The sequence below is a fragment of the Lolium perenne genome, chromosome 7, assembly GCF_019359855.2.
Source record: "Lolium perenne isolate Kyuss_39 chromosome 7, Kyuss_2.0, whole genome shotgun sequence".
Classification (NCBI taxonomy): Eukaryota; Viridiplantae; Streptophyta; class Magnoliopsida; order Poales; family Poaceae; genus Lolium; species Lolium perenne.
The window spans coordinates 39,378,805-39,397,002 of NC_067250.2; the positions used below are offsets into that span (position 1 = coordinate 39,378,805).

General features: G+C 41.7%; 1 pseudogene; it reads left to right on the plus strand.

Annotated features, from left to right (window-relative positions):
* The first annotated feature begins 258 nt into the window (after positions 1-258).
* LOC127316113 (uncharacterized) overlaps positions 259-18,198 on the plus strand; it is an 800,711-nt pseudogene continuing 782,771 nt past the window's right edge.

Genomic DNA, 18,198 nt, shown 5'->3' on the forward strand with positions numbered 1-18,198 from the left:
TTGACCTTGGGAGTTTCAAATTTGCAAGTCAGCAACAATGACAACAAGTTACCCTCTCAAACAGAAACGAATCCTAAGCAATGCGGAGCAATTACATCGACTGAAGCTATTATAACAAGAAGTGGCAAGAATACTGGGCCAATCTTGACGGCTCCATATGTGGCACCTCACTTAAGGCAGCCCATGTGTGAATCTGAATCTGTTCAAAAGCCAGCAAAGGGAAAATAAGGGGAGTTAAGTGAAAATGTCCAAGAACCAATGAAGTCCACTATTGAAGTAAATGTTCAGAGAATTCCATTTCCTGAGAGATTAGAGAAAAGTAAGGAAGACAAGCAATATGCAAAGTCTCTTGAGGTGATGAAAGATGTGCAAATAACCATCCCTATCCTTGATGTTGTGACACATATTCCAGTTTATGCCAAGTTCTTGAAAGAATTAATAACCAAGAGAAGAAATTTAGATGAGCCTGAGGTAATATCCCTGACAAAGGAATGCAGTGCAGTAATACAAGACAGATTACCAGCTAAGCTAGAAGACCCAGAGAGTTTCTCTTTGCCTTGTGATGTGGGTGGAAGAAAATTTACTGCTCTATGTGATTTGGGGTCTTCAGTCAGTGTGTTGCCTTTATCAGTTAGTAAAGCTCTTGTACTTGGGGAATTAAAACCAACTCCCATTACATTGCAGTTGGCTGACAGAACTTTGAGGAAACCAGCTGGGATAATTGAATATGTACTAGTGATTGTTGGGAAATTCGAATACCCTGTTGATTTCGTGATCCTTGAAATGGAAGAGAAATGTGATGCATTAATTCTGGGAAGACCTTTCTTGGCTACTGCTGGAGAAATTATTGATGTGCAAGGAGGGAAACTTAAGCTGAGATTTGGTCAAGAAGAAGTGGAGTTTAATATGCAGCATGCGAGTAAATTACCTAAATGTCAAGATCAGTGTCAGGCTATCGATGTGATTGAACATGAAGTCACGGAATTGCTTGGAGAAAAACAGAATATAGACAACCCTGAATTAGGAGTGTTCATAACACCTGGACAAATGATAGTTTGTGAATCATGCAGCATAAGTGAGACTGGGGAGCTAGTATTAGAGGAAAAAGAATCATGGGATGCTAGGTGTATTGTGGAATTAAAGGCATTGCCACCTCACCTGAAATATGCTTTCCTTGAAAAGGCAAGGATTCATCCAGTTATCATCAGTGCCACTCTTACTACCCCTCAAGAAGAAGCTTTACTATCAACACTAAAGATGTACAAAAATGTGATTGGATACTCCATAGATGATATAAAAGGGATTGATGCTTCTATATGTTCTCATAGAATCCACCTAGAAGAAAATGCCAAGCCATCCAGAGAGGGCCAGAGGAGATTGAATCCACAATTACAAGAAGTGGTGAAGAAAGAAATACTAAAGTTACTGTCAGCTGGAATGATTTATCCAATTTCAGACAGTGAGTGGGTCAGTCCAATTCACATTGTTCCTAAGAAAGGTGGCTTTACAGTGGTTGAAAATGCTTTTAAGCAACTCATCACCATGAGACCAGTGACAGGTTGGAGAATGTGCACTGATTTCAGGAAATTAAACAAAGCAACAAGAAAGGATCATTTTCCTTTACATTTTATTGATCAAATGCTGGAGAGACTAGCAGGACAAGAATATTATTGCTATCTCGATGGATATTCTGGGTTTCTTCAAATACCCATTCACCCATCAGATCAAGAGAAGACTACATTTACTTGTCCATATGGCACATTTGCTTACAAGAGATTGCCTTTTGGATTGTGCAACGCTCCAGGGACATTTCAGAGATGCATACAATCTATTTTCACAGAATATATAGAGAAAATCATGGAGGTATTTATGGACGACTTACAGTATATGGAAAAGACTTTGAGGATTGCTTGAAAAAATCTTGCAACCATATTGCATAGATGCTCAGAACAGAACCTTATTCTCAATTGGGAGAAATGTCATTTTTTAGTCAAAGATGGGATTGTCTTGGGCCACCTTGTGTCTGCCAGGGGTATAGAAGTCGACAAGGCAAAAGTCGAAGACATTGCAAGAATGCCACCTCCCATTAATGTCAAGGGCATCAGAAGTTTTCTTGGACATGCAGGATTCTATAGGAGATTTATTCAGAATTTTTCCAAGATAGCAAAGCCTCTTACTAATCTTCTGAATAATGATGTGAAGTTTGAATTTGGGGAGGAATGTGTGCAAACATTTGATGCTTTGAAGCAGGCACTTATTACTGCCCCCATTGTCCAACCTCCAGAATGGGGGCTTCCATTCGAAGTGATGTGTGATGCTAGTGATTTTGCTGTTGGGGCTGTGTTGGGGCAGAGAAAAGGAAGAGAATTGCATGTAATTCAATATGCCAGCAAGACATTGGATGAAGCTCAGGTTAATTACACAACTACAGAAAAGGAGCTCCTTGCAGTGGTGTATGCCTATGACAAATTCAGAGTGTACCTGGTTGGTAATAAGAGCATAATCTTCACAGATCATGCTGCTATCAGATATTTGCTCAGCAAAAAGGATGCCAAACCAAGATTGATCAGATGGGTGCTTCTGTTACAGGAATTTGATATGGAGATAAGAGATAAAAAGGGAGTTTAAAATCTGGTAGCAAATCACTTATCAAGGATTGTAGTGGAGAATTCCACCCCTATAAATGATGAAATGCTAGGGGAACAGTTGATGGAAGTGAGCAACAAATCAGCTTGGTATGCAGATATTGTCAACTATATATCTGGTTTGTGAAATTGTACCCAAGGACTTCTCCTATGCCCAGAAGAAGAAGTTCTTGCATGAGGCAAAAAGATATTCATGGGATGAAACATTTCTATTCAAGCATTGTGCTGATGAAATTATGAGGAGGTGCATACCTAAAGTGGAAGTACATGATATCATTTATCATTGGCACTCTGGAAATTATGGGGGTCATTCAGGAATCATGAAAACTCAAGATAAGGTGTTGCAATCTGGTTTCTTTTGGCCAACCCTTTTCCATGATGTAAATGATTACATTAAGAAATGTGATCCATGTCAGAGAACTGGTAAAATCACAAGAAGAAATGAGATGCCACAACAGGGAATACTAGAGGTGGAGCTTTTTGATGTCTGGGGAGTCGATTTTGTTGGGCCACTTCCATCATCCAAAGGCTTCAAGCACATCTTAGTGGCATCAGACTATGTGTAAAAATGGGTAGAAGCAGTTCCAGTCACCAATGCAGATTCTAAGGCAGTGTGTAAATTGTTCAAGACAGTGATATTTCCAAGATTTGGTGTGCCCAGAGTTGTTATTAGTGATGGAGGAACTCATTTTAACAATGGAAATCTTGCATCCTTGCTGAACAAATATGGAGTACACAATCACAAAGTCACAACACCATACCATCCGCAAGCGAATGGTCAAGTGGAAGTGTCGAACAGGGAAATAAAACACATTCTGGAGAAAGTTGTGTCCAAATCAAGATCAGATTGGGCTGATAAGTTGCCAGATGCCTTATGGGCATACATAACTGGATACAAAACACCAATAGGAATGTCACATTTCAGGTTGGTGTATGGGAAAGCTTGTCATCTTCCTGTTGAATTGGAACACAAGGCACAATGGGCAATGAGAAAACTAAACATGGACCAATCAAAAGCTGGGAAACACAGAAAATTGCAGATGTGTGAATTGGAAGAGTTAAGGCACGATGCTTATGAGAGCTCAAAGATTTACAAGGAGAAAACCAAAAGGTTGCATGATAGGAATATTCAAAGGAAAAATTTCCAAGTTGGAGATGCAGTATTGGTATACGATTCTAGATTCCACTTATTCCCTGGGAAGTTTAAGTCCAGATGGTTTGGCCCATATACAATCAAGAAAGTGATAGGAAATGGAGTGTTTGAGGTACATATTCAATCGGAGGGAACCATGAAGATCAATGGGCAGAGATTGAAGCCTTATAGATTTGGTGAGAAGATGCCTGTTGAAATGGAGGAAGAGAATGAAGATGAGGAGACTGGGCAAGTTGAAGCTGGATAGTTCTTGAGGAAGCTAGGTCAAGCTAATGACCTAAAACAAGCGCTGCTCAGGAGGCAACCTAAGAAGATAATTATATATCATTTCTACTTAATTTAAAATAATATAACATTTACATATAAATATATATCTACATAGTAATTTCTGTTTTGCAATCACCTTTTTGTTCCTGTTATATTTAGATAGGTAAGATGAGTTAAATTATTCAGGAAGTGAAGGTGGATTTACATGACTTTCGATTTAAGAGAAATATCCGGTGAGCTGTTTCTTGTTCTTTTAGCTTGCTATTGCAAAATTTAAGTATAGAGGATTTTGCCGCAAACTCCCAGAATTTTGATCTCATTTTCAACTTGTGCAATGAAAACATAGATTAGTGCAAGATTCATGATTTTTCTATATAACTCTATGTTGTAGGTCTGTACTAATCATTCTCTGTTGACTATTGCCAATACAATTCATTCAGTTAACTTATGAAAAACTTCTCTGAAAGATTTAGAACAGTCTTTGCCTTGGAAATCCTGAAGTCGCTTGCTTTAATTTAGTGTTAATTATCACTAAAGCTAGTTGGACCCATGTGATCCCGGGATTGGATGTTCAAACTATGATGAAGTGATAATGGTGATGAAGTTGCTCACAAGCTAACATGCAATTAATCCCGAAACAAGTTGGACCCATGTGATCCTTGGATTGGATGTCTAACCTTGGTTAAGGATGCTAACAGATTTTCTAACCCATTTGTTTAACTTAGATTTCACTAATTCTCCTGTGCCCAGCTGGGTGTGGTGCTCCTTGGAGTGGATATTCGGTCTAGGAGATGGAGTCTAACATATTAAGACCCTTGCGCTCAGCTGGGTGTGTTTGTCTCTGGACCGATCACCTGGACTGAGAGATGGGGTATGACCTTTGTTCATTGATCATTATAAGTTTTTGTTGGCCAAAGGAAATAAGAAAATCTGAGTTATAAAAATTCTCTAAGGAGATGATAAAAGGCCAATTCAAAAAGGATCAGAAAATGCCAATTGAGTAAATCTTGTCGATTCTTTCTTGCTAACCTTCTGACTGAGTAACCTTGTTGACTACCTTTTTGCAATTTTCATGCCTGATATTTCTTTAAAACAGTGACTACATTTGTTCATGGCAAGACTGTTCTCTCTACTTCATTTTTCTTACATGAGCTAGTTGCATGATTCTCATTATTACGTCCATTTTGCATCACTATTTTATATCATAATTTATTCATTGATATATTTCATATTTAGAGGTGATACTTATGTTATTTCATCTATTTTGCATGTTTCATGATTGTTGGAGAATCGCACACCGGAGTCAGGATTCTGCTGGAAAAAGCGCCGTCAGAATGCAATATTTCGGAAGATCAACAATTGACGGAAATTATACTGAAAATCCTATTTTTCCAGAAGACGAAAGTAGCCAAAAGGAGGAGCCAAGGAGGGCCACCATGGGCACCCCCATAGGCCGGCGCGGGCCCATGCCTGGCCGCGCCACCATGTGGGGAGGGGGCCCACCGCCCCCTCTGGCCTCCTCTCCTTCGCGTACTTCTTCGTCCCGAAAACCTAAGCTCCAGATGATAGTCGCGAAGAGTCACAACCGCCTCTACGGGGTGGAAAACACCAGAGAGAAAAGCACTCTCCGGCAGGTGATGTCTACGGGTGCTTCTATTCTTGTAGACAGTGTTGGGCCTCCAAGAGCAGAGGTTTGTAGAACAGCAGCAAGTTTCCCTTAAGTGGATCACCCAAGGTTTATCGAACTCAGGGAGGAAGAGGTCAAAGATATCCCTCTCAAGCAACCCTGCAACCACAAAGCAAGAAGTCTCTTGTGTCCCCAACACACCTAATACACTTGTCAGATGTATAGGTGCACTAGTTCGGCGAAGAGATAGTGAAATATAGGTGGTATGAATATATATAAGCAGTAGTAACAGCACCAGAAAATAGTTTGATGCTACAACTGGCGTGTGGTTGATGGTGGTAATATTGCAGGCAGTACAGATGCAGTAAAACAGTAAACAAGCAGCGATAGCAGTATCTGGAAACAAGGCCTAGGGATTATACTTTCACTAGTGGACACTCTCAACATTGATCACATAACAGAATAGATAAATGCTATACTCAACACTCTCTTGTTGGATGATGAACACCACTAATTGCGTAGGATTACACGAACCCTCAATGCCGAAGTTAACAAGCTCCACAATATTCGATATTCATGTTTAAATAACCTTAGAGTGCATGATAGATCAACACAACTACACCAAGTACTAACATAGCATGCACACTGTCACCATCACACTATGAAGGAGGCATAGATCACATCAATACTATCATAGCAATAATTAACTTCATAATCTACAAGAGATCATAATCATAACCTACGCCAAGTACTACACGATGCACACACTGTCACCATTACACCGTGCAGGAGGAATAGACTACTTTAATAACATCACTAGAGTAGCACATATAATAGTAGTGATACAAAGCACATTGCAATCATAAAGGGATATAATTAAGCACTTCACTATGCTATTCATAACAGTGAATAAGTATTCTGTGAAATATAGCCTAAGAGACCCACACGGTGCACACACTGTCACCTTTACACACGTGGGACAAGGAGTCTCCGGAGATCACATAAGTAAAATTCCCTTGACTAGCATAACGACATCTAGATTACAAGCATCATCATATGGATCTCAATCATGTAAGGCAGCTCATGAGATCATTGTATTGAAGTACATAGGGAGAGAGATTAACCACATAGCTACCGGTACAGCCCTTAGCCTCGATGGAGAACTACTCCCTCCTCATGGAGACAGCAGCGGTGATGAAGATGGCGGTGGTGTTGATGGAGAAGCCTTTCGGGGGCACTTCCCCATCCCGGCGGCGTGCCGGAACAGAGACTCCTGTCCCCCAGATCTTGGCTTCGCGATGGCGGCGGCTCTGGAAGGTTTCTCGTACCGTGGCTTTTCCGTATCGAAGACTTAGGTCAGGGGCTTCTTATAGGTGAAGAGGCGGCGTCAGAAGGGGTCTGGGGCCACCATACACTAGGGCGGCGCGCCCCCCCTTGGGTTGTGCCGCCACCATGTGTGGGCCCCCTGTGGCCCCTCTCTGGCGGCTCTCGGGTGTTCTGGAAGCTTCATGCAATCCTAAGATGCTGGGCGTTGATTTCGTCCGATTCCGAGAATATTTCCTTACTAGGATTTCTGAAACCAAAAACAGCAGAAAACAGCAACTGGCCCTTCGGCATCTCGTCAATAGGTTAGTTCCGGAAAACGCATAAATATGACATAAAGTATGCATAAAACATGTAGATATCATCAATAAAGTGGCATGGAACATAAGAAATTATCGATACGTCGGAGACGTATCAGCATCCCCAAGCTTAGTTTCTGCTCGTCCCGAGCAGGTAAACGATAACAAAGATAATTTCTGGAGTGACATGCCATCATAACCTTGATCATACTATTGTAAGCACATGTAATGAATGCAGCGATCAAAGCAATGGTAAATGACATGAGTAAACAAATGAATCATATAGCAAATACTTTTCATGAATAGTACTTTCAAGACAAGCATCAATAAGTCTTGCATAAGAGTTAACTCATAAAGCAATAAATTCTAAATAAAGGCATTGAAGCAACACAACGGAAGATTAAGTTTCAGCGGTTGCTTTCAACTTGTAACATGTATATCTCATGGATATTGTCAACATAAAGTAATATAATAAGTGCAATATGCAAGTATGTAGGAATCAATGCACAGTTCACACAAGTGTTTGCTTCTTGAGGTGGAGAGAAATAGGTGAACTGACTCAACATAAAAGTAAAAGAATGGCCCTTCGCAGAGGGAAGCATTGATTGCTATATTTGTGCTAGAGCTTTGATTTTGAAAACATAAAGAGAGCATAAAAGTAGAGTTTTGAGAGGTGTTTGTTGTTGTCAACGAATGGTAGTGGGCACTCTAACCCCCTTGCCAGACAAACCTTCAAAGAGCGTCTCCCATTTTATTTTTATTTTTGTGTGGCACTCCTTCCAACCTTTCTTTCACAAACCATGGCTAACCGAATCCTCGGGTGCCTGCCAACAATCTCATACCATGAAGGAGTGCCTTTTTATTTTAGTTTTATTATGATGACACTCCTCCCCACCTTTGCTTTCTCAAGCCATGGCTAACAGAATCCTTCGGGTGCCGTCGAACAATCACATACCATGGAGGAGTGTCTATTTTGGTTAATTAATTTGGGACTGGGAATCCCATTGCCAGCTCTTTTTGCAAAATTATTGGATAAGCGGATGAAGCCATGATACGTCTCCAATGTATCCATAATTTCTGATGTTCCATGCTTGTTTTATGACAATACTTACATGTTTTGCTCGCACTTTATAATGTTTTTATGCGTTTTCCGGAACTAACCTATTAACAAGATGCCACAGTGCCAGTTCCTGTTTTCTGCTGTTTTTGGTTCCAGAAAGGCTGTTCGGGCAATATTCTCGGAATTGGACGAAATCAACGCCAAAGATCTTATTTTTCCCGGGAGGCTCCAGAATACCGAAGGGGAGTCAGAGGGGAGGCCTGGGGCCCCCACACCATAGGGCCGCGCGTGCTAGCCCCTGGCCGCGCCAGCCTATGGGGAGGGCACCCTGTTGCCCCTCCTGCGCCGCCTCTTCGCCTATATAAGCCCTTTCGACCTAAAAACTCGATACCAATTGACAAAACTCCAGAAAGACTCCAGGGGCGCCGCCGCCATCGCGAAACTCCAATTCGGGGGACAGAAGTCTCTGTTCTGGCACCCTGCCGGGACGGGGAAGTGCCCCCGGAAGCCATCTCCATCAACGCCACCGCCTCCATCATGCTCCGTGAGTAGTTCCCCCATGGACTACGGGTTCTAGCAGTAGCTAGTTGGTATTCTCTCCTCCATGTACTTCAATACAATGGTCTCATGAGCTGCCTTACATGATTGAGATCCATCTGATGTAATCGGTGTTGTGTTTGTTGGGATCTGATGGATGATACATTATGACTAGTCTATCTATAAAGTTTGTGAAGTTATTGTTGCTGCAATCTTGTTATGCTTAATGCTTGTCACTAGGGCCCGAGTGGCATGATCTTAGATTTAAGCTCTATAATTATTGCTTAGATTGTATCTACAAGTTGTATGCACATGTCGCTGTCCGGAACCAAAGGCCCCGAAGTGACAGAAATCGGGACAACCGGAGGGTAAGGCGGTGATGTGAGGATCACATGTTTTCACAGAGAGTTAATGCTTTGCTCCGGTACTCTATTAAAAGGAGTACCTTAATATCCAGTAGATTCCCTTGAGGCCCGGCTGCCACCGGCTGGTAGGACAAAAGATGTTGTGCAAGTTTCTCATTGCGAGCACGTACGACTATATATGGAAAACATGCCTACATGATTAATGAATTGATGTTCTTTCTTAATGCTTTATCAATCCTATCAATTGCCCAACTGTAATTTGTTCACCCAACACTTGTCACTTGTTATTGGAGAGTTACCACTAGTGTAGATCGCTGGGAACCCCGGTCCATCTCTCATCATCATATACTCGTTCTACATGTCATTGGAAGTAGTATCAACTATTTTCTGGTGCCATCGCCTCTGTGTTATTGCTACTGCTGCTGTGTTACTGTTACTACTGCTCTCATATTACTGCTACTTTCACATCACCCCTGTTGCTAGTGCTTTTCCAGGTGCAGCTGAATTGACAACTCAGTTGTTAAGGCTTATAAGTATTCTTTACCTCCCCTTGTGTTGAATCAATAAATTTGGGTTTTACTTCCCTCGATGACTGCTGCGATCCCCTATACTTGTGGGTTATCAAGACTGTTTTCTGGCGCCGTTGCCGGGGAGGCATAGCTCTACTCATAAGTTCACCTGGGGAGTACACTCTACCTCTCTCTCTGTTTTTATTTTATTTTACTTTGTTTTGCTTAGTTTACTTTTGTTTAGTTTATTTGTGCTTAGTTTATTTCTGTCTAGTATTATTTTTCTTAGTTTACTTTTGCTTAGTTTCTTTTTGTCTTGTTTTACTTTTCTTATATATCCAAAAATCCATAAAAATTTGAAAAACCTAAAAATTAAAAACTGCTATTATGGGAGAACCCATAACCTACTAGGAGCTTATAGAATATTATAATAATTATAGAGAATCAAGAACTGGTAAAGTAATGAGTGTTGTGATAGAAAATTGAATTCAATTGCTAAAATCTTGCTTAAACGCCATGATATAAATTGTTGCTCTCAACAGGATACTAAACATCTGAAATTTCGATGTTGCTTTAGTGAAGAAGTTTTAATTAAGAACTATAATTGGAATAGCTATATTCATCTTGGGTTCGAAGAAGTAGAACAATTTGTCATATTTATGGGAGCCTCTGAGATCGAATCCTTCATGTCTAAAAATTATGAAACTTGTGTTGTTTGTAAGGACCTTAAAGATTATGTCTCTTCTATCCTTAATTTTTGCAATGAAAGTTACATTGATAATCCTTATATCATTGATTATAAAGAGAGACTCATTAATGCACAAGAATGCACTCACAATTTGTAGGAACCTGTGAAAAAAGAAATTGATGAACCTGAAAGCTCATTGGATGAAAAAGAGGAGGAAATTGATGAACCTGAAAGCTCATTGGATGAAAAAGAAGAGGAGAGTGATGAACAAAAGGAGGAAGAATGGATTAGCTACCCATGCCAACCTTCTAATGAGAGTAACTCTTTATCTCTTACACTATTTGATTGTCCTCCATGCTTACCAAAGGAGGTTGAATGTTATGTTCCTGTGGATTCTCTTGAAATAGTACATATGAGTAATACTTGTGAGAATAATTATGCTACTGTTATTTATGATAATCCATGCTACTTTGATAAATCTTATGATAATGCTTTGTTTGTGCCTGATGTCGAAATGCATGGTACTAAAGAATTTTGCTTAGCAAATGTTTATGATAAAGCTCTAGATGATGGTCCTATGTTACTTGATAATATTAATTGTGCTACTAATGAAAATGGGATTGGAGAGTTCTTGACTTTATTTATGAGTCCCATATCTCTTGAGATTTATCAATCATCATGTTATATTATTGATAAAAGTGGATTTGAAAGTTTTGATCCTACTATTTTTGAGCGTGATAAAAATTATGTGTCTATGGATCATGAAAAGAATGCTTTATGTGATATTTATATTGTTGAGTTTGTTCATGAAGCTACTGAAAATTATTATGAGAGAGGAAAATATGGTTGTAGAAATTTGCATGGTACTAAAACACCTCTCTATACGCTGAAAATTTTGAAGTTACTCTTGTTTTATCTTCTTATGCTTGTCACTTTGTTCTTCATGAATTTATTTGTGTACAAGATTCCTATGCATAGGAAGTGGGTTAGACTTAAATGTATTTTGAATTTGCTTTTTGATGCTCTCTTTTGCTTCAACTCTTATTTCTTGCGAGTGCATCATTAAAACTGCAGAGCACATCTTAATGGCTATAAAGAAAGAACTTCTTGGGAGATAACCCATGTGTTTATTTTGCTACTGTTTTGTTGTGGTTTGGAAGTTGTTACTACTGTAGCAACCTCTCCTTATCTTTATTTTATTGCAATGTTGTGCCAAGTGAAGCCTCTAATCGAAGGTTGATGCTAGATTTGGATTTCTGCGCAGAAACAGATTTCTATCTGTCACGAATTCTGGTCAGATTCTTTGTAGGTAACTCAGACAAATCTGCCAATTTACGTGAGTGTTCCTCAGATACGTATGCAACTTTCATTAGTTTTGAGTTTTCTGATTTGAGCAACGGAAGTACCTCTTTAAAATTCGTCTTTACTGGCTGTTCTGTTTTGGCAGATTCTGTCTCTGTTTTTTTGCATTGTCTCTTGTGGACTTTAAGCAAGGCTTTCTAGACGTGGAGAGCTGTAGCTAATGTTTTATTGAGTTCTTTCAATGTGTCACTACAGGACTAAAAGTGGATTCAAGTTTTTTGAGTACTAACCCCTCTAATGAAGTTTATGAGAAGTTTGGTGTGAAGGAAGTTTTCAAGGGTCAAGAGAGGAGGATGATATATGATCAAGAAGAGTGAAAAGTCTAAGCTTGGGGATGCCCCCATGGTTCATCCCTGCATATTTCAAGAAGACTCAAGCGTCTAAGCTTGGGGATGCCCAAGGCATCCCCTTCTTCATCAACTTATCAGGTTTCTTCTATTGAAACTATATTTTTATTCGATCACATCATATGTGCTTTACTTGGAGCGTCTGTGTGCTTTTATTTTTGTTTGTGTTTGAATAAATTCGGATCCTAGCAATCCTTTTTTGGGAGTGAGACACGCTCCGCTTTTTCATATGAACACTTGTTCTTCGCTTTTACTTTTAATGTTCAATGGTAAAAGTTGGAAGCTACAATACTTATGGTTATTTGGTTGGAAACAGAAAATGCCTCATATTGTCTTGGATAATTTGACACTTGGCAATTTTTTTGAGCTCTCAAGTAGATCATGATTAAGTTCTTGCATCATGTAGTTTAAACCTATTAGTGGAGAAGTACCGTAGAGCTTGTTGAAATTGGTTTGCATGACTGGTCTCTCTTAAGGTCTAGATATTTTCTGGTAAAAGTGTTTGAGCAACAAGGAAGACAGTGTAGAGTATTATAATGCTTGCAATATGTTCTTATGTAAGTTTTGATGTACCGGTTCATACTTGTGTTTGCTTCAAATAACCTTGCTAGCCTAAGCCTTGTATCGAGAGGGAATACTTCTCATGCATCCAAAATCCTTGAACCAACCACTATGCCATTTGTGTCCACCATACCTACCTACTACATGGTATTTCTCCGCCATTCCAAAGTAAATTGCTTGAGTGCTACCTTTAAACAATTCAAAATGCTTCTCAATTTGTGTCAATGTTTTATAGCTCATAAGGAAGTATGTGGTGTTTTATCTTTCAATCTTGTTGGGCAGCTTTCACCAATGGACTAGTGGCTTCATCTGCTTATCCAATAATTTTGCAAAAAGAGCTGGCAATGGGATTCCCAGTCCCAAATTAATTAACCAAAATAGACACTCCTCCATGGTATGTGATTGTTGGACGGCACCCGAAGGATTCGGTTAGCCATGGCTTGAGAAAGCAAAGGTGGGGAGGAGTGTCATCGTAATAAAACTAAAATAAAAAGGCACTCCTTCATGGTATGAGATTGTTGGCAAGCACCCGAGGATTCGGTTAGCCATGGTTTGTGAAAGAAAGGTTGGAAGGAGTGCCATCCAAAAAAAAAAATGGGAGCCGCTCTTTGAAGGTTTGTCTGGCAAGGGGGTTAGAGTGCCCACTACCATTCGTTGACAACAACAAACACCTCTCAAAACTTTACTTTTATGCTCTCTTTATGTATTCAAAACCAAAGCTCTAGCACAAATATATCAATCAATGCTTCCCTCTGCGAAGGGCCTTTCTTTTACTTTATGTTGAGTCAGTTTACCTACTTCCTTCCATCTTAGAAGCAAACACTTGTGTCAACTGTGCATTGATTCTTACATACTTGCTTATTTGCATTCATCATATTACTTTATGTTGACAATTATCCATGAGATATGCATGTTGAAAGTTGAAAGCAACTGCTGAAACTTATATCTTCCTTTGTGTTGCTTCGATGCCCTTACTTTGAATTTATTGCTTTATGAGTTAACTCTTATGCAAGACTTCTGATACTTGTCTTGAAAGTACTATTCATGAAAAGTTTTGCTATATGTTATCTATTTGTTAGCAACTATAGATCATTGCCTTGAGTCACTTCATTCATTTCATATGCTTTGTAATAGTATGATCAAGGTTATGTAAGTAGCATGTCACTACATAAATTATTCTTTTTATCGTTTACCTACTCGAGGACGAGTAGGAACTAAGCTTGGGGATGCTAATACGTCTCCAACGTATCCATAATTTCTGATGTTCCATGCTTGTTTTATGACAATACTTACATGTTTTGCTCGCACTTTATAATGTTTTTATGCGTTTTCCGGAACTAACCTATTAACAAGATGCCACAGTGCCAGTTCCTGTTTTTCTGCTGTTTTTGGTTCCAGAAAGGCTGTTCGGGCAATATTCTCGGAATTGGACGAAATCAACGCCAAAGATCTTATTTTTCCCGGGAGGCTCCAGAACACCGAAGGGGAGTCAGAGGGGAGGCCTGGGCCCCCACACCATAGGGCCACGCGGGCCAGCCCCTGGCCGCGCCAGCCTATGGGGAGGGCACCCTGTTGCCCCTCCTGCGCTGCCTCTTCGCCTATATAAGCCCTTTCGACCTAAAAACTCGATACCAATTGACGAAACTCCAGAAAGACTCCAGGGGCGCCGCCGCCATCGCGAAACTCCATTTCGGGGGACAGAAGTCTCTGTTCCGGCACCCTGCCGGGATGGGGAACACTACAAGAAATGTTCAAATAGACAACGTCTCAAAATCGTCCGCTAAGGGGTATTTTTCGTTGCCTATGGGCCTAACCCGAAGATATGGGTTCTGTTGTCGAAACTGCGTCAGGCAAAGTCCTACCACGTATTTTTCGGTCCGTCGCGCTTGGGTGCCCTTCCGCCACGGAAAATCGGACCGTTGCAGAATTGTTTCCGGGAGCCCGTTGACTGCTGACATCATGCAAACTGCCACGTGGCAGACACCGTTAACTGGCAGTTAACGGCGTTAACCGCTGAAACCCCGTGGTAGATGGTAGGCCCACACGAGGCCTGCCACGCCTTAACCGGGCCGGCCCATTAAGTTTGCGGGCCGGGCCAGCTGACTTAGTTTGATCGGTCAACTATATAGCTGGGCTGGTCCATTAGTTACGTGGGCCGGGCCTAACCTCTAAGGTTGACTGGTCAAAACATTAATGGGCTGACCCACTAAGCATGTGGGCCGGGCCGAATGCACTCGTTTGACCGGTCAACAGGCAAAAGGGCCGGCCCACAAAACATGTGGGACCCACTTTCATGTTATCGGGCCGGCCCATTTACCAAGTGGGGTCCACCTTAAAGCAAGTGGGTCGGCCCAAGAAATTATTGGGCCGGCCCAATTAGCATGTGGGCCCCACTTTCCTGCTATCGGGCCGGCCCATTCAGTACGTGGGGTCCACATTAGATCAAATGGGCCGGCCCACCAAGCCAGTGGGCCGGGCCAAAAGCACAGGTGGGTCCCACTTTCCTGTTAACGGGCCAGCCCATTTAGTATGTGGGGTCCACCATATAGCAAGTGGGCCGGCCCAGCAAGATAGTGGGCCGGGCCAAAAGCACAGGTGGGTCCCACTTCCCAGTTAAAGGGCCGGCCCATTTAGTATGTGGGGTCCACCATATAGCAAGTGGGCCGGCCCAACACGCTAGTGGGCCGGGCCAAAACCACAGGTGGGTCCCACTTTCCTCTTAAAGGGCCGGCCCATTTAGTATGTGGGGTCCACCATGTTGCAAGTGGGCCGGCCCAACAAGATAGTGGGCCGGGCCAAAAGCAAAGGTGGGTCCCACTTTCCTGTTAAAGGGCCGGCCCATTTAGTATGTAGGGTCCACCTTATAGCAAGTGGGCTGGCCCAACAAGATAGTGGGCCGGGCCAAAAACACAGGTGGGTCCCACTTTCCTCTTAAAGGGCCGGCCCATTTAGTATGTGGGATCCACCACAAAAGCAATTGGCTGGCCCAACTAGTTAGTGGGCCGGCCCAGAATTGGGTGGGGTCCACCTTAAAGCAAGTGGGCCGGCCCAATTAGAGTGTGGGGTCCACCGTAAATCAATTGGGCTGGCCCAATAAGTAAGTGGGCCAGCCCGTTTAGTTGCTGTTTATATGCCGACATAATTGGCGCTTTAGAATTTTGCGGGCCGGCACATATGTGATTTCGGTTAATTGGGCCGTTTAAGGGATGGGAATTCGTGTTTTAGATACTGAGAATATTTACGCAGCAATGATTTCTGTCGGATAGCCTCACTTACCACAAGCAAAAAAGAAAAAATGCGCGAAAGAACTATAAAAACTAACTAAATATTACATCAGCTGCACGGCTTTGAAAAAATATTACAGAACCCAGAGAAATTGAATGGTAATTAAACCTAGCAATACAATGAAGCGATCCGGCAATCTTTTAAGTTGTCCATGCAGCACCTATATCTGAAACAAAGACATTACAAGTTAAGACAGCAACAATGGAAAGGCAAAGACACTACAATATTGTTTGCCAAAGAATTTGGAACTCATCATTTCGTCGTTATAACAAGATCATTGTAATGCGCACAATAAGCAAACAAAGAGTGCATGCCGCATACCAACAGCCAATATAACAGAGCATGTTAGAATGAAACATCAGACTTACTACTGTCGAGTCCCATGCGAACCAACATGTTCAGGGAGTACAAAATTGGCATGAACAACATAGTAGCAGGCTATAAATTTTGTAACAACGACTGAGCAAGATGAAGTTATGATGGCTACATCTACAGAGCAGGGAATGTAAACCAAAAATAGAAGTTACGATGGCAAAAGCTAAAGAGGAGGGAATGTGAACCAACATGTGCCAAGTGCAATTACTTCATTTTGGCTGTGAACTAAATAATACTCCTGAACTTATAGTGAAGGGGATGCAAATCAAGATGTTTCGGGATATAAACTTGTAATGAGTAACACATAGAGGATAGTTAATGCTGGAGCTTAGGATGGACCAGATACAGAATATAGTGGGATCACCTGTGAACTTGTATAAGAGGGAATGTAAACCAATATGTTCAGCATTCCATATGTGAGCGTCATGCCAAGTCAGAGAAACAAGTCAATAATGTAGCTTTTGAAGAACAAGATGTCACGCAAAATTATTATCTAGTAGTATGACAAGTTTATTTGTACTACAGGCTAGATAGCAGAGTGATAGCATGCCAAACTAAGTCCTTACTTTGTTAGCTTACAATGAACTAGATACAAAACAATGGCATCACCTGTAGTACAGGGAATGCAAGCCAACATGTTCATGGAGTAAAAAATTGGCGCAAACAACATAGTAGCAGGCCATAATTTTTGTAACAACGACTGAGCAAGATAAAGTTATGATGGCTAGATCTACAGAGCAGGCAATGTAAACCAAATATAGAAGTTACGATGCCAAAAGCTATAGAGCAGGGAATGCGAACCAACATGTGCAATTACTTAAAATTGGCCATGAACTAAATAATAGCAGGATGTTACTATAATACCTATAATTTTTGTAACAACGACTGAGCAAGATAGAAGTTATGATGGCTACATCTACAGAGCAGGGAATGCAAACCAAAATGTTCAATCGCTTAAATTTAGCAATGAACTAGAAAATAGCAAGGTGTTACGGTCATAGCTAGGAATGAACTAAAAGAGCTTCAGACAAACAAGCATCTGAACCCAGAACATGGCGCTAAAACAAGGGACTTACATTAGGAGAAGCACTCTGTGGGAGTCACAGCAGATCTTCCTGGGGTTGATAGATCCGGTGATGAAGTACGCAACATGTGCTACTTGGGGTTGGAGAGACGGCCATTACACTTCATGGTTACTCATCTCATCTGCAAAAACGTAACGGCGCATCGTTAGCACAAACAGGTTCCCCCAAGATTAAACAAGAACTTGCAGGCAAGCAATAGAAAAGCGACAGTAGAAGAGTTTAGATCATGCACGGCGCCGGTGAAGCAGATCCGGTTCATGCACATCGGTGTCGGTGAGCAAGATCCGATGCGGTGGACGACGGATCCGGCGAAGCGGCTCCGTTGGGGTGGACGATACCGCAGCTGAAGCGACTGCGGTCGACTGCTGGATGAACATATGGTTTCGAGGTTCGGCGGGGATGATCCGGTCCGGTTGATGACAGCATCGATGAAGCGGCTCCGGCAGGCAGCCGGATGACGAGGATCGCGAGGCCTCGGGTAGGCCAGGGAAGTCCGTCCGGCGGGGATGTTCCGGTGCGGTGGTCGTGGAGGTGGGAGAGAGGGACTTGGGAAATTCCGGTGGGTGGTCTGAGGGAAATGAATTTTTTGGGGAGGGTTTCCGGGCTAGGGAGGTGGTGATCCAAAAAATGACGGGCAGACCCCCCCACCAACTGACTTTGCTGTCATCTCCACAGGGGTAGAATGGGAATTTGGAACTGTTGTGGGTATA